Source organism: Salvelinus sp. IW2-2015, unplaced genomic scaffold, assembly GCF_002910315.2.
Source record: "Salvelinus sp. IW2-2015 unplaced genomic scaffold, ASM291031v2 Un_scaffold1126, whole genome shotgun sequence".
NCBI classification, from domain to species: domain Eukaryota; kingdom Metazoa; phylum Chordata; class Actinopteri; order Salmoniformes; family Salmonidae; genus Salvelinus; species Salvelinus sp. IW2-2015.
The window spans coordinates 134,416-160,364 of record NW_019942740.1 but is presented as its reverse complement, the minus strand read 5'-3'; the positions used below and the strand labels follow the sequence as shown (position 1 = coordinate 160,364).

The 25,949-nt window shown below is 42.6% G+C and overlaps 1 pseudogene; it reads right to left on the bottom strand.

Moving 5' to 3' along the window:
* The window catches only part of LOC112069811 (glucocorticoid receptor-like), a 95,387-nt pseudogene that overhangs the window by 61,495 nt on the left and 7,943 nt on the right, over positions 1 to 25,949 (bottom strand).

The window sequence follows — 25,949 nt, the reverse complement described above, 5'->3', positions numbered from 1 at the left end:
CCTATTTAGTGCACTACTTCTGACCAGGGATCATAGGGCTCTGGTCAAAAGTAGTGCACCATGTAGGAAAAGGGTGTCATTTGGGACACACAGAAAATCACATAATTTGTATATGGGGAAATTACACCCCCCCCCCCCAAATGATTCCTAACTGCTTATACACATAGGAAACTGCTGCTGCAGTGAGAGATCTAGGCTCTGCTGTAGTGCTAACTGAAGGTAGTAGGCTAGTCAACATGCCTGGGTATCCATAATAACCTGACAGCAAAAAAGGCAGTCTAGTCTTAGTGAATGAACAATGTGGATTAAGACCCACAAAAACATCAAAATGGTCGGTCTACACCATCATATGAAACCACAAAAAAAAAACATTTTTGTCCAAGACAGTGATATCAACAACTCTCCATGACACACACTCTCCGTGACACACACTCGACACACACCTCCATGACACACACACACCGTGACACACACACACCGTGACACACACCTGACACACACCTCCTGACACACACACTCCATACACACACACACTCCGTGACACACACACCACACTCCGTGACACACACACACACACTCCGTGACACACACACACACACTCCGTGACACACACACACACACTCCGGACACACAACACACACACTCCGTGACACACACACACACACTCCGTGACACACACACTCCGTTACACACACACTCCGTACACACACACTCCGTTACACACACTCTCCATGACACACACACACCCACACGTGAGTTCACGGACTGGGGAGTTAGTAGTAGCAGGATAAAGAGTGGATAGAGTCGAAGTTTTATGGCCATATGACATAAATTAACCTTTCTGTATATCATCAAAACAAGCGGGAAAATCATTAACGCTGCGTTTAATCCCTTATATTAGACATTCGTAGTACAAAAGGCCTCTCTAACAGAACATTCACTGGGTGGCTGTGGTTTTATGTAAGGAGAGATTATGTCATAAATGCAGTATCTATTACAAGCAATAAAGGCTTGGCTTGGCACTAGAGGATGACCGGGAATGTCTCGAAAATAAGTCTATCTATTAAATGGAAATGAATAAAAAAGGTGTTGCTATGCAGACTATTCAATCACTTCCTTGTCAACAAGCAGGTCATGTCATGTTTGTGCCACAAATAATAAGTGTCCAATGAGGGAGTAAATTTCATAAGAAAAAAACAAGATAGGCCTGTTAATCATAAACCACACTAACCAGACACCCTGTTAATCATAAATCACACTAACCAGACACCCTGTTAATCATAAACACACTAACCAGACACCCTGTTAATCATAAACCACACTAACCAGACACCCTGTTAATCATAAACCACACTAACCAGACAACCTGTTAATCATAAACCACACTAACCAGACACCCTGTTAATCATAAACCACACTAACCAGACACCCTGTAATCATAAACCACACTAACCAGACACCTGTTAATCATAAACCACACTAACCAGACACCTGTTAATCATAAACCTCACTAACCAGACACCCTGTTAATCATAAACCACACTAACCAGACACCCTGTAATCATAAACACACTAACCAGACACTGTTAATCAAACCACTAACCAGACACCCTGTTAATCATAAACCACACTAACCAGACACTGTTAATCATAAACCACACTAACCAGACACCTGTTAATCATAAACCACACTAACCAGACACCTGTTATCATAAACCACACTAACCAGACACCCTGTTAATCATAAACCACACTAACCAGACACCATGTTAATCATAAACCCACCTAACCAGACACCATGTTAATCATAAACACACTAACCAGACAACCTGTTAATTCATAAACCACACTAACCAGACACCCTGTTAATCATAAACCACACTAACCAGACACCTGATTAATCAAAACCACACTAACCAGACACCCTGTTAATTCATAAACCACACTAACCAGACACCCTGTTAATATAAACCACACTAACCAGACACCCTGTTAATCATAAAACCACACTAACCAGACCACCCTGTTAATCATAACCACACTAACCAGACACCCTGTTAATCATAAACCCACTAACCAGACCCTGTTAATATAAACACACAACCAGGACCTGTTAATCATAAACCACACTAAACCGACACCCTGTTAATCATAAACCACACTAACCAGACACCTGTTAATCATAAACCACACTAACCAACACCTGTTAATCATAAACCACACTAACCAGACACCATGTTAATCATAACCACACTAACCAGACACCATGTTAATCATAAACCACACTAACCAGACCACCATGTTAATCATAAACCACACTAACCAGACACCATGTTAATCATAAACCACACTAACCAGACACCCTGTTAATCATAAACCACACTAACCAGACACCATGTTAATCATAAACCACACTAACCAGACACCCTGTTAATCATAAAACCACACTAAACCAGACACCCTGTTAATCATAAACCACACTAACCAGACACCCTGTTAATCATAAACCACACTAACCAGACACCCTGTTAATCATAAACCCACACTAACCAGACACCCTGTTAATCATAAACCACACTAACCAGACACCCTGTTAATCATAAAACCACACTAACCAGACACCCTGTTAATCTTAAAACCACACTAACCAGACACCCTGTTAATCATAAACCACACTAACAGACACCTGTTAATCATAAACCACACTAACCAGACACCATGTTAATCATAAACCACACTAACCAGACACCATGTTAATCATAAACCACACTAACCAGACACCCTGTTAATCATAAACCACACTAACCAGACACCAGTTAATCATAAACCACCACTAACCAGACACCATGTTAATCATAAACCACACTAACCAGACACCTGTTAATCATAACCACCCAACCAGACACCCTGTTAATCATTAAACCCACCCACTAACCGAGACACCATGTTAATCATAAACCACACTAACCAGACACCCTGTTAATCATAAACACACTAACCAGACACCTGTTAACTCATAAACCACACTAACCAGACCACCATGTTAATCATAAACCACACTAACCAGACACCATGTTAATCATAAACTACACTAACCAGAACAACCTGTTAATCATAAACCACACTAACCAGGACACCCTGTTAATCATAAACACACTAACCAGACACCATGTTAATCAATAAAACCACACTAACCAGACACCCTGTTAATCATAAACCGACACTAACCAGACACCCCTGTTAATCGAAATCATAAACCACACTAACCAGACACCCTGTTAATCATAAATCATAAACACCACTAACCAGACACCCTGTTAATATAAAACCACACTAACAGACACCCTCTTAATATAAACCACTACTAACCAGACACCCATGTTAATCATAAAACCACACTAACCAGACACCCTTTAATCATAAACCACACTAACCAGACACCCTGTAATCAAAACCACACTAACCAGACACCCTGTTAATCATAAACCGACACCTATATACCACACAAGAACACCCTGTTAATCATAAACCACACTAACCAGACACCCATGTTAATCATAAACCACCACTAACCAGACATCCATGTTAATCAAAACCACACTAACCAGACACCATGTTAATCTGAAACCACCACTAACCAGACACCCTGTTAATCATAAACCACACTAACCAGACACCTGTTAATTCATAAACCACACTAACCAGACACCCATTTAATATCATAACCACACTAACCAGACACCCTGTTAATCATAAACCACACTAACCAGACACCTGTTATCATAAACACACTAACCAGACACCATGTAATCATAATCATAAACCACACTAACCAGACACCGTTAACATAAACCACACTAACCAGACACCCTGTTAATCATAAACCACACTAACCAGACACCATGTTAATCATAAACCACACTAACCAGACACCATGGTTAATTATAACCACACTAACCAGACACCATGTTAATTATAACCACACTAACCAGACACCATGTTAATCATAAACCAACACTAACCAGACACCCTGTTATTTTTTATCATAAACCCCACTAAGCCAGACACCATGTTAATTATAATATCCACACTAACCAGACACCATGTTAATCATAAACCACACTAACCAGACACCCTGTTAATCATAAACCACACTAACCAGACACCCTGTTAATCATAAACCACACTAACCAGACAACCCATCAAACAAACAACGTAGACGTTCACAACGAGGGTGTGGCTTTCACAAGACAAGGCAGAGACGTTGACAACGAGGGTGTGGCTTCCACAAGACAAGGCAGAGACGTTCACAACGAGGGTGTGGCTTTCACAAGACAAGGCAGAGACGTTGACAACGAGGGCGTGGCTTTCACAAGACAAGGCAGAGACGTTCACAACGAGGGTGTGGCTTCCACAAGACAAGGCAGAGACAATAGATCTATTGACCCATCACTAAACCTTCCAAACTGAACCAAGGGTGCCAAACTGTTACGTTCCCACAACACAAACTCAAAATGTCGCTCACAACAAAAAAGGGAACTAATAAAGAAAATAATTTTAAAACAACCTAAACAAAACAGAAAGGGGTTCTGAAAAGCACCCATGTGGGAGCCCACTGAAAGTCGGCCAAGGGGCTCTAAAAGACACCCGCCATGAATGCCCACTGAGGTTTGCCTCTGAAAAGAGAAACTAAAAGAAAAACCCACAACAACTTAGGATAGGGAGTAAAACGACTATGGAACAAAACAGGTGAAACACATTCGGACTAAAGAAAAGGACAAGCCAGCACAGGTGTAACAAATACTGACTCACGAGGTGACACCCAATCGGTGCATCCTATGTGCTAAAACGTGCAACTTCAAAACATAAATGAAAAAAATAAAAAAAACTGTAACACAAACACACACTATGGTTCTGCCTCTGCATCAAATGCTCTTTGGAGTTTTACAGTGAATATCTTTAAAAACACTCTGTGACAAGCTGGACCCAATAACACAGGAAAGATAAAACCCTGAAAAAATATCTTGCTGCGTTTTGTAAACAAAGGTTTAATATGCTTCTTATTGTACGGTACCGGTACCCCCTGTAGCCTTCATCAGGAAGTGTATAGGAGATGTTGTACCCACATTGACTATTAAAGCCTACCCAAACATGTTGAAAGCACCAAGCTGTCTGTTTAAACGTCTAGCACACAGCTCAGACACCCATGACTACCCCACTGGACATGCCACCAGAGATCTCTTCACAGTCCCCAAGACCAGAACAGACTATGGGAGGCACACAGTACTACATAGAGCCATGACTACATAAAACTCTGTTCCACATCAAGTAACTGATGCAAGCAGTAGAATCAGATTTGTAAAAAACTGATAAAAATACAACTTATGAAACAGTGGGGACTGTGAAACACAAACATAGGCACAGACACATGCATACACACACCTGAAAAGATATGCACTTTACACACACATACACATGGATTTTGTGTTGTAGATATGTGGTAGTGAAGTATGGGCCTAAGGGCACACAGTGTGTTGTGAATTCTGTAATGAATGTATTGTAATGTGTTTGAAACATTTCCGGACCCCAGGAAGAGTAGCTGCTGCCTTGACAGGAACTAATGGGGATCCATAATAAATCCCAGGAAGTGTAGCTGCTGGCTTGACAGGAACTAATGGGGATCCATAATAAACCCCAGGAAGAGTAGCTGATGCCTTGACAGGAACTAATGGGGTCCCAGGAAGAGTAGCTGCTGCCTTGACAGGCCTAATGGGGATCTATCTTCAAACCCAAGGAAAATAGAATGGGTCCGTTAAGAGCTAGCTTTTCGCTGCTCTTGAAGGAAACTATGGGGATCATAATAAACCCAGGAAGAGTATGCTTGCTTGAAGGAACTAATGGGATTCATAATAAACCCCAGGAAAGAGTAGCTGCTGCCTGAGCAGGCTAATGGGATCCATAAAAACCCCAGGAGAGTAGCTGCTGCTTGGACAGGAACTAATGGAGGATCCAAATAAACCAGGAAGAGTAGCTGCTTGCCTTGAGGAACTAATGGGATCCAAATAAACCCCAGGTAAGAGTAGTCTGCTGGCTTGACAGGAACTAATGGGGATCCACATAAACCCCAGGAAGAGTAGCTGCTGGCTTGACAGGAACTAATGGGGATCCACATAAATCCCGGAAAGTAGCTGCATGGCTTGACAGGAACTAATGGGATCCACAATAACCCCAGGAAGAGTAGCTGCTGCTTGACAGGAACTAATGGGAGTATCCACAATAATCCGGGGAAGAGTAGCTGGCTGGCTTGACAGGAACTAATGGGATCACAATAAACCCAGGAAGAGTAGCTGCTGGCTTGACAGGAACTAATGGGGATCCACATAAATCCCAGGAAGAGTAGCTGTGTCTTGACAGGAACTATCTGGGGATCCTAATAACCCCAGGAAGAGTAGCTGCTGCTTGACAGGAACTATGGGGATCCTAATAAACCCAGGAAGATAGCTGATGCTTGACAGGAACTAATGGGGATCCATTAATACACCCAGGAAGAGTAGCTGCTGCCTTGACAGGAACTAATGGGGATCCACAATAAACCCCAGGAAGAGTAGCTGCTGCCTTGACAGGAACTAATGGGATCCCATAAACCCCAGGAAGAGTAGCTGCTGCTTGACAGGACATACTGAGGATCCATAATAAACCCAGGAAGAGTAGCTGCTGCTTGACAGGATAATGGGGATCAATAAACCCAGGAAGAGTAGCTGTGCCTTGACAGGAACTAATGGGGATCCTTATAAACCCAGAAAGTAGTGCTGCTTGACAGACTAATGGGGCATAATAACCAGGAAGAGTGTGCTGCTTGACAGGAACTAATGGGGATCCACATATAACCCAGGAAGAGTAGCTGCTGCTTGACAGGAACTAATGGGGATCCACAATAAACCCAGGAAGAGTAGCTGCTGCTTGACAGGAACTAATGGGGATCCACAATAAATCCAGGAAGAGTAGCTGCTGGCTTGACAGGAACTAATGGGGATCACAATAAACCCCAGGAAGAGTAGCTGCTGGCTTGAAGGAACTAATGGGGATCCACAATAAACCCCAGGAAGAGTAGCTTGCTGGCTTGACAGGAACTAATGGGGATCCACAAAATCAGGAAGAGTAGCTTGCTGGCTTGACAGGAACTAATGGGGATCCACAATAAATCCAGGAAGAGTCGTCTGCTGGCTTGACAGGACTAATGGGGATCCACAATAAACCAGGAAGAGTAGCTGCTGTCTTGACAGGAACTACTAGAGGCCATATAAACCCAAGAAGAGTAGCTGCTGCTTGACAGGAACTAATGGGGATCCACAATAAATCCCAGGAAGAGTCGCTGCTGTCTTGACAGGAACTACTGAGGATCCATAATAAACCCCAGAAGAGTAGCTGCTGCCTTGACAGGAACTAATGGGGATCCATAATAAATGCAAATGTAGCTATTACTCGTGTGTGTTGTGTGTGGTTGCTAGCCAAAATAGCGTTGCACTTTCTGCTGTCATTTGCTGAAATGCAAAATATTTCTGCCGAATGCGTCGCATTCATTTGTGTGAAGTAAACTATAGTTGCACCCCTGATCACTCTGTTGAAGAAGTAAAACTATAGTTGCACGCCCCTGATCATTCTGTTGAAGAAGTAAAACTATAGTGCACGCCCCTGCTATCTGTTGAGAGTAAACTATAGTTGCACGCCCTGATCATCTGTTGAAAGAAGTAAAACTATAGTTGCACGCCCCTGATCACTCTGTTTGAAGAGTAACTATAGTTCACGCCCTGATCACTCTTGAAGAAGTAAAACTATAGTTGCACGCCCCTGATCACTCTGTTGAAGAAGTAAACTACTAAGTTGCACGCCCCTGATCACTCTGTTTGAATGTTGAAGTAAAACTATAGTCGACGCCCTTTCGATAAACTCTGTTAGATTAGTAAGGTAAACTATAGTCGCGACCGCCGCATCTGTTAAAAGAACTAAGTCTGCAGCCATGATATTCTGTTGAAGAGTAAAACTATTTATAGGGTATCGGGCACGACCCTGAGAGCTCCATCTGTTTGTATTAGAAGGTTACAATCTATATTGTATGTACGCCCCTGATTACTCTATGAAGAAGTAAACTATAGTCGCACGCCCTGATCACTCTGCTTGAAGTAAAAATTATGGTTCGCACGCCCTGATCACTCTGTTGAAGAAGTAAAACTATAGGTTGCACGCCCCTGATCACTCTGTTGAAGAAGTAAAACTTACGTTGCACCCCCTGATCACTCTGTTGAAGAAGTAAAAACTATAGTTGCACGCCCTGATCACTCTGTGAAAGAGTAAAACTATAGCGTATATTGTGAGATAATTAGTCGACGCCCTGATCCTCTGTTGAAGAAGTAAAACTATAGTTGCACGCCCCTGATACTCTGTTTGGAAGAAGTACACTATCAGCTTGCACCCCTGATATGACTCTGTTGAAGAAGTAAACTATAGTTGCACGCCCCTGATCACTCTGTTGAAGAAGTAAACTATAGTGCACGCCCCTGGATCACTCTGTTGAGAAGTAAAACTATAGTGCACCCCCTGATCACTTCTGTTGAAGAAGTAAACTATAGTCGCACGCCCCTGATCACTCTGTTGAAGAAGTAAAACTATAGTCGCAGCCCCTGATCACTCTGTGAAGAAGTAAAACTATGTGCCACGCCCCTGATCACTCTGTTGAAGAAGTAAAACTATTAGTCGCACTGACCGCTGAATACAGTTCTGTCGAAGAAGTTAACTATGATGCAAACGCCCTGATCACTCTGCTTGAATATCTTTACTTCAGCATAGAAGTATTGCAGCTGATTAGTCCGCACGCCCACCTTGATTCAACTCTCGGGTTGTGAGAGTAAACTATAGGTTCGTAAGCGCTGGATGCCCTTCTGTGGAAGAGTATATAAGCTATCCGCAACGCTTCCTAGTGCACTCTGTTGAAGAAGTAAAACTATAGTCGCACGCCCCTGATCACTCTGTTGAAGAAGTAAAACTACAGTTGCACGCCCCTGATCACTCTGTTGAAGAAGTAAAACTATAGTTGCACGCCCCTGATCACTCTGTTGAAGAAGAAAAACAGTTGACGCTCAATATAAAAACGCAGGTGAAGTGGCTTAAAAAAGGCAGATGTTTTTTTCTTGTTGCACAGTCTGCATTTTGAAAATGCACATTTCTGAAAGCTAACGTGACCCCTGCTGCTGATGTAAAACGGCTTTTAAAAAGGGTCCAAAGTAGTGCACTATATAGGGAATAGGGTGCAATTTCAAACAGCTGAGTCACAGGGTATAAGGGTGTGGCATGAAGTCATTTCCCAGAAAACACTAAGAATCAAAACAGAGATGAGAGACTAGTCTTTCATTAGGTATTAGTGCCAGCTTATAAAACGGCTAATGACTGAGCAATCTAGAAACAACACCAGCCCTGAGGCCAAAACTACATGCAGGGTGCATTGTGGATGCTTTCCAGAGAGTTCCCGTACTACAGCCTCGTGACAGACAGACGAAGAGACCAAACCCCGAGGCCAAGCTTACTTAAAAGGGTGTGTTCCAGACCGTCTTTACCACAGCTGATTTCATAACACCTGACGAAGTGGAGAAGAAAAAAAAACCTCTCTGGAGGAAGTGAACCCACATGAATATGATGTTATCAATCAGCTGCGGCTGCAATGAAGTAAACCTGGAACGCACCCACAGTTCCGAGCCATGCCCAGTCCTTCAGTATCTGCTGTGCCTGTGGTTCAGCAGTGTTGCGTGAGAAGGCAGAGGAGAGAGAGTGACGACATGAGGCCAAGCTTGGAGGAAGAGGGCTGGGGCTCAGCTAACAGCAAGCCGCTAAAATGTCACACAGGTTGAGACACACGTCACCGCAGGCAGACAGGCACACAAATGAAACCATACTCACCAGATACACAGACGGAGAGACACACGCACACAAGCGTGATTAAACCCAGATGTAAGTGGAAGACAAGACCTATCTTGTGTCTCGTCCATCTGTTCCTAGTTAGAGCTGCGCTCGCTAGGCTTGGGCGGTATACCGTATATGCTATATACCGGGGTATTTCAATATATTTTCATATTTGTAGCTACTTTTTAAGTAAATACCTGCAGTCCACTTGCGCAATAAGTTATGAGATAAAGCAGATTACGTTCTTCATGTCTCCTGTCACATTATCTTACATGAAGTTTACCGTAGTTCCCCAGAACAGTTGAGACAGTCACGTGTTTGTTTGTAAATAGCACAACAGGAGAAAGCGGGAGCAGGTGAGTCCAGCTGGGTATTATTGAAAGGGGTCGTGTTGTATATTGAAAGTCAACTGTGTTTTTTTGCTTAGAGTGATAAGTGACGTGCAACTACAAGATATTCAGCAGAAAATAGCTTTATTTTCGTCAGATGACAACAGAAGTACAACGTTATTTGGCTGGCAGCCACACAAGTAACAACGATGCATGGTCATCATATTTCTAATGTTTATCATAGAAAGGATGCAGCTTAAAGTTATTCTTGCATTTTACCAGAGAAAAGTAGTCTGACTACACCAAGAAAAGTACCAGAGAACAGTAGCTCCACATCAGTCAGAGCGCTGTCTGCTGATAGAATGATGGAGAACAGTAGCTCCACATCAGTCAGAGTGCTGTCTGCTGATAGAATGATGGAGAACAGTAGCTCCACATCAGTCAGGAGTGCTGTCTCTGATAGAATGATGGAGAAAGTTAGCTCCACGTCAGGTTGCCCTCCACCAACTGCTGTTTCAAGCTCTCACCCTAGGTTGAATGTTTTGGGATGTGATTGACATCTGGACTTCACTGGCCACTCCAGACAGACCAGCGTTTCTTCATGAACCATTCCAGGATACTTTTTGTTGTTGTTTTGGGCTGTTGTCCTACTGGAAGACATACAACTTTCAAGAAGGAGTTTTTGGACACTAAATTGAACATTGCACTCCAAAACATTTGTTGATAATCTGCTGATTTAATGATTTCTTGCACACATTTAAGTACTAAAAAGTAGAGGTCACCGATTAATCGGAATGGCCGATTTCAAGTTTTCATAACAATCGAAAATCGGTATTTTGGGCGCCGATTTGCTGATTTTTATATATTATATATATATTACATATTATATATATTATTTTTTAACACCTTTATTATACTTTATTTAACTAGGCAAGTCAGTTAAGAACACATTCTTATTTTCAATGACGGCTAGGAAACGTTCTGCCTCCTGCAGAACGACAGATTTTTAACCTTGCTAAGCTCGGGGGATCCAATCTTGCAACCTTACAGTTAACTAGTCCAATGCTCTAAACACCTGATTACATTGCACTCCACGAGGAGCTGCCTGTTGGCGATGCAGTAAGCTAAGGTAAGTTGCTAGCTAGCATTAAACTTATCTTATAAAAAACAATCAATCAATGACTGTCATTGTCTCAATGTGTACTTAACCATAAACATCAATGCCTTTCTTAAAATCAATACACAAGTATATATTTTTTAAACCTGCATATTTAGCTAATAGAAATCCAGTTAGCAGGCAATTATTAACCAGGTGAAATTGTTCATTTCTTTGCGTTCATTGCACGCAGAGTCAGGGTATATGCAACAGTTTGGGCCGCCTGGCTTCTTTGCGAACTAATTTGCCAAATTTTTACGTAATTATGACAACATTGAAGGTTGTGCAATGTAACAGGAATATTTAGACTCATGGATGCCCCCCGTTAGATAAAACGGAACGGAAATACCGTTTTGTTTTCGAGGTGATAGTTTCCGGATTAGTCAAAGGTATATGGTTTAGAGAGAAATAGTCGACGCGTTATAAATTCCTGTAATAATTTGGCGGCTGACTTGAAAGGGGTTCCTTCGTTATTTACCGTTCATGTCTTCCATAGAGAATGTCTTGATCTACTTCAAAATAAGGTCTGTGTTTCGTGCAGGCTTAAACCGCCTCGACGTTTTGATACCCGTGTAAATCTCACTAGGATAAGGTAACGTTTGTCAACATATTTTCATAAATCCACTCTAACAATTTTTTTTATCTTCGCTTATATTTAGCCAATATTGATCAGAGTTACCTTGTCCTATGGATATCTACACAGTTATAAAATTGGCACGGTGATGTAAGCCTACACGAAACAACAGACCTTATTTTAAGTGAATCTAAAAAATATCCTAAGGAATAAATGAAGGAACCGCTTTTCAGATTTTGCTAGGTGTCATGGGAATTATGACTCGCACTTTGGTTGTCAATTCTTACCATGCCCATTATTAAAATAGGATTTCCTGCATATAGAAATGACAGTTTTTGTTTTCAACATTCATCACAGGTAACTTAAACTCTATTTTTATTCAAACAGTTGAGAGTATTTGTCTCCTAAGCAGACTCTTCAGTATCATTGTCACTTCAGAGCTGTGTGTGTGTATTATATTAAGTTAAAATAAAAGTGTTCATTGTTCATTCAGTATTGTTGCAATTGTCATTATTACAAAAATGTGTGTGTGTGTATGATATATATTWAAAAAATTATTATATWTTTTTTTTAAATAAATCGCCCGATTAATCGGTATCGGCTTTTTTTGTCCTCCAATAATCGGTATCATCATTGAAAAATCATAATCGGTCGACCTCTACTAAAAAGGCAGCAAAGCAAACCCGCAGCATTATCAAACATGTCCCTAAATCTGAGGGTGGTTTTAACCTTCAACCTTCCAGATTTCAAATTGTATCAACTCACCACCCAAGGCTTTTACTTGCAACATATAGTTAAATGCACTAAAGAGGAACAATGGGTACATACTGAAGATGTGCATGCTCATCCCCACAACTTTCCATGTCTGTTTTCAAAGGATAAAGCTAATAACATGAACAACTTCCTAGTTAAGAAACACTATAAACAACATTTTACGAATTGTACAAGAACCTCTATCAGTCCATAAAAACACACCACCATTGGAATAATCCTTGGATCGCTTTTCAGAATTCACCGATAAATTGGCCCACATGGAAAACTAAAAAGGCTTAGAAACCGTAAATGACTTGATAAAAGGAAATACAATTATTTCCATGACATAATTCAAAAGCGATTTTAGACTGTAACTTTAAAAAAAAGTTTTATACAACAACATTTCGACCTGAAAGCTTTTGGACTTCAGAGCAAAGTTGAGGAAATCTTATGAGTCAGAAAAGTATACTCATATGCCAGGTAAGATATACAAACCCTTGCAGAGAGCCTATCCAACTGACAATCTCTCAGAAAAATAATAATAAACTATTGGAGACTTAAAAATAACTGATATTGGCACAAAATGGAAGAAGTGTACGAAATCACAGTTAACAAAAATGTATGCTTAATCCAGAATAAACGAATGTTTACAATTTCTTATACAAGAGACAATTCACAAACTCTACAGCGCAACAGTAGAGTCACGTCTTAAGTATAAAACTAACAATAACTCAAATATCCATGCGTTCTGGAAGTGCTATGAAGTCCAATATTTATGGGTAGAGTCAGAAAGCTGGCAGTCAGACGTTTTACAATATAGTTTACTTCCGTCTATCTGCATATTTCAAGACAAGGCATATGGGGTGCAGTGAGATACCCAATGGGTTGGACAATACCCTGTGTGTCACGTATATTGAAGAAGCTATTACGTAAATACTGGAAGTCAAATGATAATCCAACGTTAAGAGAATGGAAGAATCAAATACTTCATTTAAATATTGAAAAGAAAAAATCTCAAGGATGATCAATGATTCCATTGATCATCCTTGAGATTTTTTCTTTTCAATATTTAAGGGATGTTTTTCAGCAGCAGGGACTGGGAGACTAGTCAGGATCGAGGGAAAGATCGATCAATCAATGGAATTTATTTATAAAGCCATTTTTACATCAGCCGATGTAAACGGAGCAAAGTACAGAGAGATCCTTGATGAAAACCTGCTCCAGAGCGCCCAGGACCTCAGACTGGGGCAAAGGGTCACCTTCCAACAGGACAACGACCCGAAGCACACCGTCAAGACAACGCAGGAGTGGCTTCGGGACAAGTCTCTGAATGTCCCTGAGTGGCCCAGCTAGAGCCCGGACTTGAACCCGATCGAACATCTCTGGAGAGACCTGAAAATAGCTGTGAAGCGACACTCCCCATCCAACCTGACAGAGTTTAAGAGGATCTCCATAGAAGAATGGGAYAAACTCCCCAAATACAGGTGTGGCAAGCTTGTAGCGTCATACCCAAGAAGCCTCAAGGCTGTAATCGCTGCCAAAGGTACTTCAACAAAGTACAGAGTAAAGGGTCTGAAAACTTATGTTAATTAAAGTAACTTTTTTTACCCATTTTGCCTCAAACCAAAAAAATGTTTTACTTTGTCATTATGGGGGTATTGTGTAGAGATTGATGAGAGGGGGGGGGAAGGCTGTAGCATAACAAAATGTGGAAAAAGTCAAGGGGTCTGAATACTTTCCGAAAGCACTGTATGTGTGAGTGGTTAAAGTCTACATTATTAAGCCTAATAATAATAATTAATAACTTAACATCAATAGAATATTATATGTAGGCCGACTCATTCATCCCACATAGGCTTTATCCACTGGTCTCCGACCACCTACCTCCTAACAAATAATTTCCCTTCTGAAGAACAATAACAAACCTCATTCAATCAATCATCAGCATTGTATTGTTGAATGAACCCTACACTTCAACCCCCAACCCCAGTCCCTTTCCTGTAGGTTGGGCTTGCTTTGACTTTAGTCAACACCTCAAACCTCAACCCCTATCCTGTAGGCTGGGCTTGTATTGACAGCAGTCACACCACTCATACAGTGAAGTCAGACCGGGGTGGGTTCAAATAATATTATGAATCATTTCAAATACTTTATCTGGGCTTGATTGAGTTTGCCTGTTGAACTAGAACTAATGGAAAAGTCTCCTAAATACAAACTCCGCCCATCTGGCAATCTAGCCAGGCTAGAGCAAACACTCAAGGTAGTTGAACAATTTCATAGTATTTGAACCCATGTCCGTCAGACGGTGCAATCTACCTCTGGTGTTAATTTCTGGCATCATGCAACTGGTGGACCAGGCCAGGAGGATGTGCCCACAAGACCAGATACTTCCTGTCAGCCTCAGGACTAGGGCTATGTTCCAAATGGCTCTCTATTCCCTATATAGTGCACTACTTCCTTAATGGGCTCTGGCCAAAAGTAGTGCACTATATAGGGAATAGGGTGTTTGGGACACAGATGATACTAGGTCTGTCTGAATACATTACTACTTGGTGTCAAATCCTTGCTTCCTCCATCCTCGTTTCCTCAATTATTCTCCAAGCTCATTGGAGGTCAGAGCGCTAATTCCTCTCAAAATTAGCTTTGGGGGGGAATCGAGGAGACAAAGACGGAGAAGAAGAATTTGACGSCCAGTAACGTTTTCAGACACAGCCTGAAACTCAGACTAGGGTCTGACTGCAGCTAGCTAGGTAAAGTCATCAAGGAAAGCATTGAGGCCTCAAACTAACAATGACATGGTACTAACTTGGGTTGATAGTACATTTACACTTGGCCTAAAACAAGRTTGGGGCTTTATGAGAAGAAGTGGAATAGGCCTAGCAACTAACAATACAGTAGGTTATCCATCAGCCGTTGCCACAAAGAACCAATACAGAAACCCAGCATAAAACACCAAGCAATGCAGATGTACATAAGAAATAAGAAAAACTCCCTAGAAAGGCAGGAACCTAGGAAGAAACCTAGAGAGGACCCAGGCGCCGAGGGGTGGCCAGTCCTGTTCTGACTGTGCCGGTGGAGATTATAAGAGTACATCGTTCATAGATGACCAGAAGGGTCAAATACACTGAACAAAAATATAAAACGCAACATGAAACAATTTCTAGGATTTTACAGAGTTACAGTTCATATAAAAGGAAATCAGTCAATTGAAATAAATTAATTCGGTCCTAATCTATGGATTTCACATGACTGGTAATACAGATATGATTCTGTTGGTCACAGACACCTACAGTGTATTACTTATTATTATTTCTCCTAATGTTTTTTCTTTCTAATAATACATTGTTATTGATTATCGCATTGTTGGGTTTTGAGTTTGCAAGAAAGCCATTTCACTTTACTTGTGACATTAAAACTTGAAACCGTAAAAAAAAAAAATAATAAAAAAGTAGGGGAGTGGATGATAAAACCAGTCAGTATCTGGTGTGACCACCATTTGCCACATGCATCTCTTTCGCATAGAGTTGATCCGGCTGTTGATTGTGGCCTGTGGAATGTTGTCCCACTCCTCTTTAATGGCTGTGCAAAAGTGCTGGATATTGGCGGGAACTGGAACATGCTGTTGTACAAGTCGACCCAGAGCAACCCAAACATGCTCAACGGGTGACATGTCTGGGAAAATTCAGCTTCCAGGAATTGTGTACAGATCCTTGAGACATGGGGCCGTGTATTATCATGAGGTGATGGCGGCAGATGAATGGCACGACAATGGGCCTCAGGGTCTCGTCACGGTATCTCTGTGCATTGAAATTGCGATAGATAAAATGCAATTGTGTTCGTTGTCCGTAGCTTGTACCTGCCCATACCATAACTCCAACGCCACCATGGAGCACTCTGTTCACAATGTTGACATCAGCAAACCGCTCGCCCACACTCACTGTGTGTCATCTGCCCGGTACAGATGAAACCGGGATTCATCCGAAGACCGCACTTCTCCAGCGTGCCAATGGCCATTGAAAGACGCCAAACTGCAGTCATGTCAAAACCCTGGTGAGGACGATGAGTACAGAGATGAGCTTCCCTGAGACTGTTTGTACAGAAATTCTTCCGTTGTGAAAACCCAGTTTTATCAGCTGTCCGGGTGGCTGGTCTCAGACAATTCCGCAAGCGAAGCTGGATGTGGATGGGCTGGAGTGGTTACACATGGTCTGCGGTTGTGAGGCCGGTTGGACATACTGACAAATTCTCTAAAATGACCTTGGAGGCGGCATATGGTAGAGAAATTAACATTCAATTCTCTGGCAACAGCTCTGGTGGACATTCCTGCAGTTAGCATACCAATTGTACGCTCCCTCAAAACTTGAGACATCTGTGGCATTGTGTCCTGTGACAAAACTGAACATTTTAGAGTAGCCTGTTAATGTCCAACACAAGGTGCACCTGTGTAATGATCATACTTTTTTCAGTTCATGAAAATAAATAGCTAGCCAGCTACTTAATCCTGTTGCCCAAAGCTAACATTATAAGCAGCCAGCTAGCTTCATCTGTCTAGTGATGCTCGACTGGACCGGGTTATATGTTGTGAAGCTAGCCACAATAAGGATTAGGCATAATAGCGGAATTTGCGGTTTGCCTTCAAAATAAAAGTACCTCTTTGAAAGTGATGCAGAAGGTTACAATTGGTGGAATCATGCCATATTTAGACTAGATAATGTTGAAACATGGTTGGAATGTAACTTAATGAAATGGGGTATCAGTCTACTCGGTGACACCCACAGAACACAACTGAAGAGTTTACGCAAATGTTAGCACTGTAGCTCTTATTGCGGGACTATGACTGTGTGAAATCACCTCCCCAGTCAGCCTATTGTGTGTATTGACATACATATTGCACTGTACAGCTTTACCTAAGGATTGGGGATCAATGAAATGGAGTATCAGTCTAAATACACAAYATATTTTTTCCCAWCGTCCTCCTCAGAGTTATCAAACTCCAAAACATCCACGCAGTATTGTTTTTCCTCTGGAATAGTGTTCAATACACAAAGGTTGACAATAAATGTGTCTCAATTCCATTGTTTCAGAGTCCCGCAATAAGAGCTACGATTCTAATGTTCTCTGAGTGTCACTGAGTAGACTGATACCCATGTCATTGGTAAGGRTGTACAGTGAAATAAGTATGCCCCCAAAGCAATTCTAAAGTATAAMACATCCAGTGTGATTTCAGATGTCAAATTAACTAATTGTTTTTTGGATATTTTATATAACATTCCAACCTCATTTAGCATGATCTATTCAATTATGGCATAATTCTACTATTTGTATTCATTCACACTGTCAATGGCATACTTTTATTTTGAAGTCCACTATTGTGGCTAGCTTCACATAGATGGGTCCGACCACCATTAACCAAATAAGAACAGTCTTATAAATGAAGGTTATTTTAGATGACACCTAGCTATATATTTAGCTAGCCAACTATAGCTACTGAAACAGATGTTGTTTTGCTATGTTTTTGGGGAAGAACATTGTTTGCATCCATGAGCTAGCTAGCTTTTTAAAAATGTTATGACCAACACTGTAGATGAGCTAGACAACTTTACCAGCATCATAGCATACGTATCGATGAATCATTGTGACAGTGCAATCAATYTGTAATAACTACGTACYMTTTTTTATGAACGTGTTAAATTATTGTGTGACGTGCAGTCATATTCAGGTCCTGGTTGGTCAATAAGCTTATTCGACACGTCAAATAGTGCTATATGACGTAGTACTTTTTGACACGACAACGACCAAAGAGTTATTCCACATAAGACAAATACGGCTTCATACACAGCGCCAAAGGCTTCCATAGCAACGACCAAACGGCTTCCCATAGCAACGACCCAAACGCTTCCCATAGCAAAGACCCAAACGGCTTCCCATATAGCAACGCCCAACGGGCTTCCCATAGCAAGACCCAACGGCTTCCATAGCAACGACCCAAACGGCTTCCCATAGCAAAGACCCAAACGGCTTCCCATAGCAAAGACCACACGTTCCATAGCAAACAAAAGGCTTCCCATAGCAAACCCAAACGGCTTCCCATAGCAAAGACCCGACGGCTTCCCATAGCAAAGACCCAAAACGGCTTCCCATAGCAAAGACCCAAACGGCTTCCCATAGCAAAGACCCAAACGGTTCCATAGCAAAGACCGAACAGCTTCCCATAAGCAAAGACCCAAACGGCTTCCACATAGCAAACCAAAACGGCTTCCCATAGCAAAAGACCCAAACGGCTTCCCATAGCAAAGACGCCGAACAGCTTCCCATAGCAAAGACCGACGCCTCTTGCACTGAGACAGTGCCTTTAGACGCGTGCGCCCTATGTGTGTGTTAACTGTTAACTCTACTAAGATGCTTAAAAAGGCAGCTGAAATGTTAAATATCAGTTTATCGGTATCGGGGGGTTTTTGGCAAGAAAAATATCGGATATCGGTATCGGCCAAAAATCTAATATCAGTTATCGTATCGGTTTTTTTGGCAAGAAAAAATATCGATATCGGCAAATATCAGTGCTTCACTAATAACAACTAGTCTACACTAGTATTAACTGTAGACATTACTGCATATAATAACTAGTCTATACTAGATATACTGTAAACAACAACTAGTCTACAACTAGTATTACTGTAGACATTGCTGAATATAATAACTAGTTACACTAGTATTACTGTAAACATTACTGTAATAAGAAATATTCTACACTGGTATTACTGTAGACATTGCTGCATATAAATATACTAGTCTACACTGGTATTACTGTAGACATTACTGCATATAACTAGTCTATACTAGTACTACTGTAAACCTAACAGTAAATAACAACTAGTCTACACTGGTATTATTGTAGACATTACTGATATAATAAATTAGTCTACACTAGTATTACTGTAGACTGACAGTAAAAAACAACTAGTCTACACTATTATTACTGTAGACCTAAACATAAATAACTGTCTATACTAGTATTACTGAGTAGCCTAACAGTTAATCAACTAGTCTATACTAGTATTACTGTAGACCTAACGTAAATAACAACTAGTCTATACTAGTATTACTGTAGACCTACAAGTAAATAACAACTAGTCTATACTAGTATTACTGTAGACCTAACAGTAAATTACAACAGCCTATACTAGTATTACTGTAGACCTAACATAAATAACAACTAGTACTAAGTATTACTGTATCGTAATTAAAGAAACAGAGAAGTAGGCAGACAAACATGTGTAGTAAAACAGGCCCCTAGATGTGAATGTAAAAATGACATTCTTGTGAGGTTAAGTGGAATTCCCTAGCTGGGCCTAGGCATTAATAGACACTGATTGGTTTCCTATCGGACCTTCATGACAGTGGTCTACTGTACGTAACTATATACGTTTTCCAAATGGTAAGCCGGTCCCTATATAGTGCACTACTTCACTTTTGACCAGAGCTATAGACTGTGGAATAGTGTGCCCTTGAGATCACAGACTGTGAAATGTGGCAATTAATTAGAACATTTTATCCTGTTAAGACATTATGGTATCACAGAAACACATGACCCATTTTCTACTATCTATCGCAATAGCTCTGCTGAAAAGATAAGACAAGATAACATTTATTGGCTGGTGACTGAAAGCGTCTACATATTCATTGTGATATTTCATTCCCCTGACAAGTGTTTTAAGGCATGTTGATACAAGCAAAATAAAAATGTGAAAAAGGAATCATCTTAACCGTCTCCAGTTCAGCAACTGACTGGACATAGTTGCTTGACATGTTCAACCAAGGAGGAGCTCTAAGAATATTCTTAGAATCCCGCTGTCAGTATATGTTCCAGAAGTCCCCCTGCCTGCCCACTAGACTTCCCCTGCCGGCTGCCTGCCACTAGCGTCTCCTGCGCCCCTCTGCCCTGCACTGCCGAGCGTCTCCCCTGCCCTGCCCCTAGACGTCTCCTGCCCTGCACGACATGACGTCTCCCTGCCCTGCCAACTAGACGTCTCCCTGCTGCACATAGACGTCTCCCCTGCCTGCACACTAGACGTCCTCCTGCCCTCCGCCACCAGCTCTCCCCTGCCCTGCACACTAGACTCTCGCCTGCCACTAGCATTCCCCTCCTGCAACAGCTGCATCTCCTGCCTGACACTAGACATCTCTGCCCTGTACACTAGACATTCCCTGCCCTGTACACTAGACATCTCCGCCTCTGTCACTAGACGTCTCCTGCTGTACATAGACATCTCCCTGCCCTGTACTAGACGTCTCCCCTGCCTGCACACTAGACGTCTCCTCCCTGCAACTAGACGTCTCCCTGTGCACTAACTCCCCCTGCCCCAACTAGACGTCTCCTGCCTGCACACTAGACGTCTCCCTGCCCTGCACACTAGACATTCCCCTGCCTCAACTAGACGTCTCCCCTGCCCTGCACACTAGACTTCCCCTGCCTGTACATAGACTTCCCTGCCTGTACACTAGACGCCCCACTGATCATCTGACACTACCTGCTTACACTAGAACATCTCCCTGCCCTGTAACTAGACATCTCCCTGTGCCCTGTACACTAGACATCTCCCCTGCCCCTGACACTAGACTTCCCCTGCCCTGACACTAGAGCTCCCCTGCCCTGTACACTGACATCTCCCTGCCCTGTACACTGAGACATCTCCCTGCCTGACACATAGACATCTCCCTGCCTTGGCTGCCTGTACACTAGAACGTCTCCCCTGCCCTGCACACTAGACGTCTCCTCCTGCCCTGCACACTAGACGTCTCCGCTGCCCTGCACATAGACATCTCCCTGCTGCCTGACACTAGACGTCTCCCCTTGCCTGACACTAAGACATCTCCCCTCCTGCCTAGACACCTGCCTCACTAGACATCTCCCTGCCCTGTCACACTAGACATCTCCCCTGCCCTGTACACTAGACATCTCCCCTGCCCTGCAACTAGACGCTCCCCTGCCCTGTACACTAACGTCCCTGCCTGACACATAGATCTCCCGCCCTGTACACTAGACATCTCCCCTGCCCTGACACTAGACTCCCTGCCCTGGCTGCTGTACACTAGACATCTCCCTCCCTGTACACAGTTCAACATAACACTGTGACACCACCCTGGGTGCACATTTTGGTGAATATTCAGAGGTGGAAACTTTCCGTGGGAATTAACGGGATAATGGAGAATTAACAGAAATATACAAATGATACCATTTAAATGTAGATGTTTTTTGCATTGGATATATTTACCATATCATATGGAGAGAGAACATAAACTTTACCTTATCATAAGTTGACATAATTACAAACGATTAAATCCATCCAAAATCAATTTGAAAAACGATTTAGTTGAATTGAACTTTAATGAAATGAGTTGACACTTCACATGAACAAAAAAAAGAAGGGAATATGATGATCCCCACTGATCCATCGCATCTCCCAAAACGTCTTCAACATACATCTGTAAAATTATAGTCTAGAAACTAAAGCTTTGGTTGTCTTCCTCGGGCTTCCATGTCTTTCCCTGGACCTCCTCAATGTCCACCTCTTGAACATCAGACTCTTGAGGCCCAATCTTCACTGTCACTTTCAACTTGTTGAGGATGGCTCGTTGTCAGGCTCAAAAAGCCGCAAATTTGCCCGATGGACACCAATTTTTCACACCTTTGTATTGGTCAGCCTGTTGCGTGCTTTCATGTGTGTTTCCAAACAAGGACCAGTTGCGCTCTGAGGATGGAGGATTTGGAGGATGATGGAGGCAACAGGGGAAAGATCCACAAATCCTTCCACCAGGTTGGATGAGATATGTTGGCACGACTGCCATATTGCATCTCCATCACAAAGCCCTTGCTTGAAGTGTACTTGCCAGACTGCAAGAACCTTCCTCATCCAGGCCACAGGTGGCGAGACACGGTAGTGATGACACCATACGCCTTGTTGATCTCTGCACCAGACAAGATGTTCTTGCCAGCATACTTGGGGTCCAACATGTAGCTGCGGTGTGTGTGGGCTTCAGGCAAAGTCTTCACGCTTTTTGATGTATTTCAGAACTGCAGTTTCCTCTGCTTGGAGCAACAGTGAAGTGGGCAGTATAGGATTTTCTCTTACATCTGCAAGCAGAGTCTGAACATCAGACAGGATGGCATTGTCTCCCCAATCCGTGCAATGGCACATGCTATAGGTTCAGGAGTTTCAGTGCTTACACACTCTCTCAAAATACATCATCCAAGAGGATCTCTTGATGGCTATCGGCAGACTGTGATATGGCCATTTCTTGGAGAGACTCCTTCCCTCCAGAGAATGTCAAACATGATGACAACACCACCCCAACGGGTGTTGCGGCAGCTTCAATGTGGTGCTCTTATTCTTCTCACTTTGCTTGGTGAGGAAGATTGCTGCTATAACTTGATGCCCTTCACATACTTAACCATTCTTGCTTCATTGTAGAGTGTATCCATTGTTTTCGTTGCGATGATTCCTTGAGGAGCAGATTCAATGGGTGTGATGTGAGGGTAGGACTCCTCCACTTTAGACCAAGCAGCCTTCATGTTCGCAGCATTGTCTTTCACCAGTGCAAATACCTTCTGTGGTCAAGGTCATTGATGACTGCCTTCAGCTCATCTGCAATGTAGAGACCGGTGTGTCTGTTGTCCCTTGTGTCTGTGCTCTTGTAGAATACTGGTTGAGGGGTGGAGATGATGTAGTTAATTATTCCTTGTCCACGAACATTCGACCACCCATCAGAGATGATTGCAATACAGTCTGCTTTCTCTGTGATTTGCTTGACCTTCACTTGAACTCTGCATCCAGCAAATTAGTAGATAAAGCATGTCTGGTTGGAGGGGGTGTATGCTGGGTGAAGAACATTCAGAAATCTCTTTCAATAAAAATTTCCTGTGAGCATCAGAGGTGAACCAGTTGCATACACAGCTCGAGCAAGACATTCATGAGCATTTCTCTGACTACATTCCTCCATGGAGTCAAAAAAACTTCTGATTCCAGGAGGAATATGAGCTGTTGCTATCGATAAGGTGTCTGATTCATAACTTTCACCTCGAATAGAAGTAGAGGGACTTCTGTCAGAGGTTGRTTGTTGTGAGCGCTGAGGGAACTTTATGCACTTGGCCAAATGATTCTGCATCTTTGTGGCATTCTTCACATATGATTTGGCACAGCATTTGCAAATGTACACAGCTTTTCCTTCTACATTAGCTGCAGTGAAATGTCTCCACACATCAGATAGTGCCCGTGGCATTTTCCTGTAAAGATTAGAAAAAAATGATTAAAAAATAAATACAATTCCATGTACAGATAAATAGTTAAGCAGTTATATTAAACAACTCCTTTGTAAGATAAATGTTTTAAAATGAAACATGTATGGAAACAGGTGAAATAACACTCAGTTAGCAGGCTCAAGCAAGCTAAAACCCACATTGTAACTAAATAGCAGAAATTGTTAACAAGTTAGAAATTATTTAAACACTTTGCAGTAGGCTACTATTTACTAGTGAACAAAAAATAATGTAATAAAATATATTCACTCCTCCAAGTATTGTATTCAAAACTTACCAGAAAGCATGTAGACCTTGGCTCAGACAGTGTAGTAGTGTGGACTCAATAGCATCTCATTAGTGTGCAAGATCTTGAGAATCAGCTGTACATGTGACGGAAGAYTGCACTGTGCATGTGATGGAAGAATGCACTGTGCATGAAGAGGGTTGCAATTACATTGAATTGGGGATAGTTTAACCAAAATATAGAATTGCCTTGTGTGTATCCCACAAAAAAGGTTCAGTTATAAGCTAACGTTTTTGATGAATTTAAGCAAAATTCCCCAAATTCCAGGGCTTAACTTCCCATGGAAAATTTCTGGGAAAATTTCTGGGAATTTACCGGACAGTTTCCAACCCTTTGCAACTCTAGACCAGCCTCACTCTCGCAAACGCAGCAGGCTGGCCAGACCACCACCACCAGACCAACTACAGGACTGCTTTCTATTAGCAACATTCCTTCAGTTCTTCTTCTTACCTGGCAAAGCTGCTGGAGAAAGAGGAGGTAGGGCTGGAGAGARCTTGCATTCCAGAAACTCCGTCCCCATAGCTACTGTTGTTCCAGGCCTCTCCTACGGTCACCAGCGGAGGATACAGGCTGAACACKGAGGGCTTCTGGTCCTTCTGCGGAGAAGCTCCACTGGTAGTGGAAGCCAAGGTGGTGTTGATGCTGCTGTTGACTCCAAAGTGGTAGCTCTGTCCTCCAGAGGTGCTCACCCCACAGATGGAGATGGGGCTGGCGCTGGACAGCTCTGAGGGGGAGGAGGAAGTGGAGCCGCCGGTACTACCACTCATCCGGCAGGAGTAGCTACGAATGGCCGAGGTRTTCTCCTGTTTGATCACKCCTGGAGTACACAGCTGGATGAAACCAGCTTCCTTCTCGAGCTTCACCACGGGAAAGGTGTTTGGGGTCGGGGAGTTGCCTGTCATAGGGGTGCTGGAGTTGGATTCATCCTGACATGTTAGTAGATTGCTACCATACAATGTGGTGGTGTTGGAACCGCTAAAACCACCACTATTGGTCATAGTAGCAGCTGGCTTGGAGGTGGAGACCCCACGATCCTGGCTCTCATCCCCCAGGAGAGAGTCATCAGCCAGGGAGGAAAGGAAGGCGTCGTCCCCTACGTAAAAGTCTGATGGGGAGCCTGTTAGCTCAAAGTCCTGGAGGAGATCCAGAGTGTTGTCGTTGAACAGTTTCTGGTCTTTTCCAATGTACCCTTCCTGGTCCATATCCATAGGGTCCTGGTCCCGGGAGAAGTCTGTCTCCGTCCTCATGGACATGGGGAACAGGTTAGGGTCCGAGCCCCCGATCAGAGAGTCCATGCTGGGTGAGGAGCGGTGGAAGTCKGCGATGCTGTCTTCCAGGCGGGAGTAGGTGTCCCCAAGGGTGAAGAGTCCAAGGCCCAGGGACGTGTTAGTGTGTTGGGGCAGGAGCTTAGATGAGAAGAAATACTTCATTAATAACAGATGGGAAATTGGTTTGTCAAATCATTACAAAGGGGGAAAAAACATTAAAAAATTCAGTCAATTCAGCAAGTAACCTGACATTCCAGTGATTCTCTATGAGAAAAAATTCCTGCATTACTGAACTGAAATGGAATTGACCCAAACAAC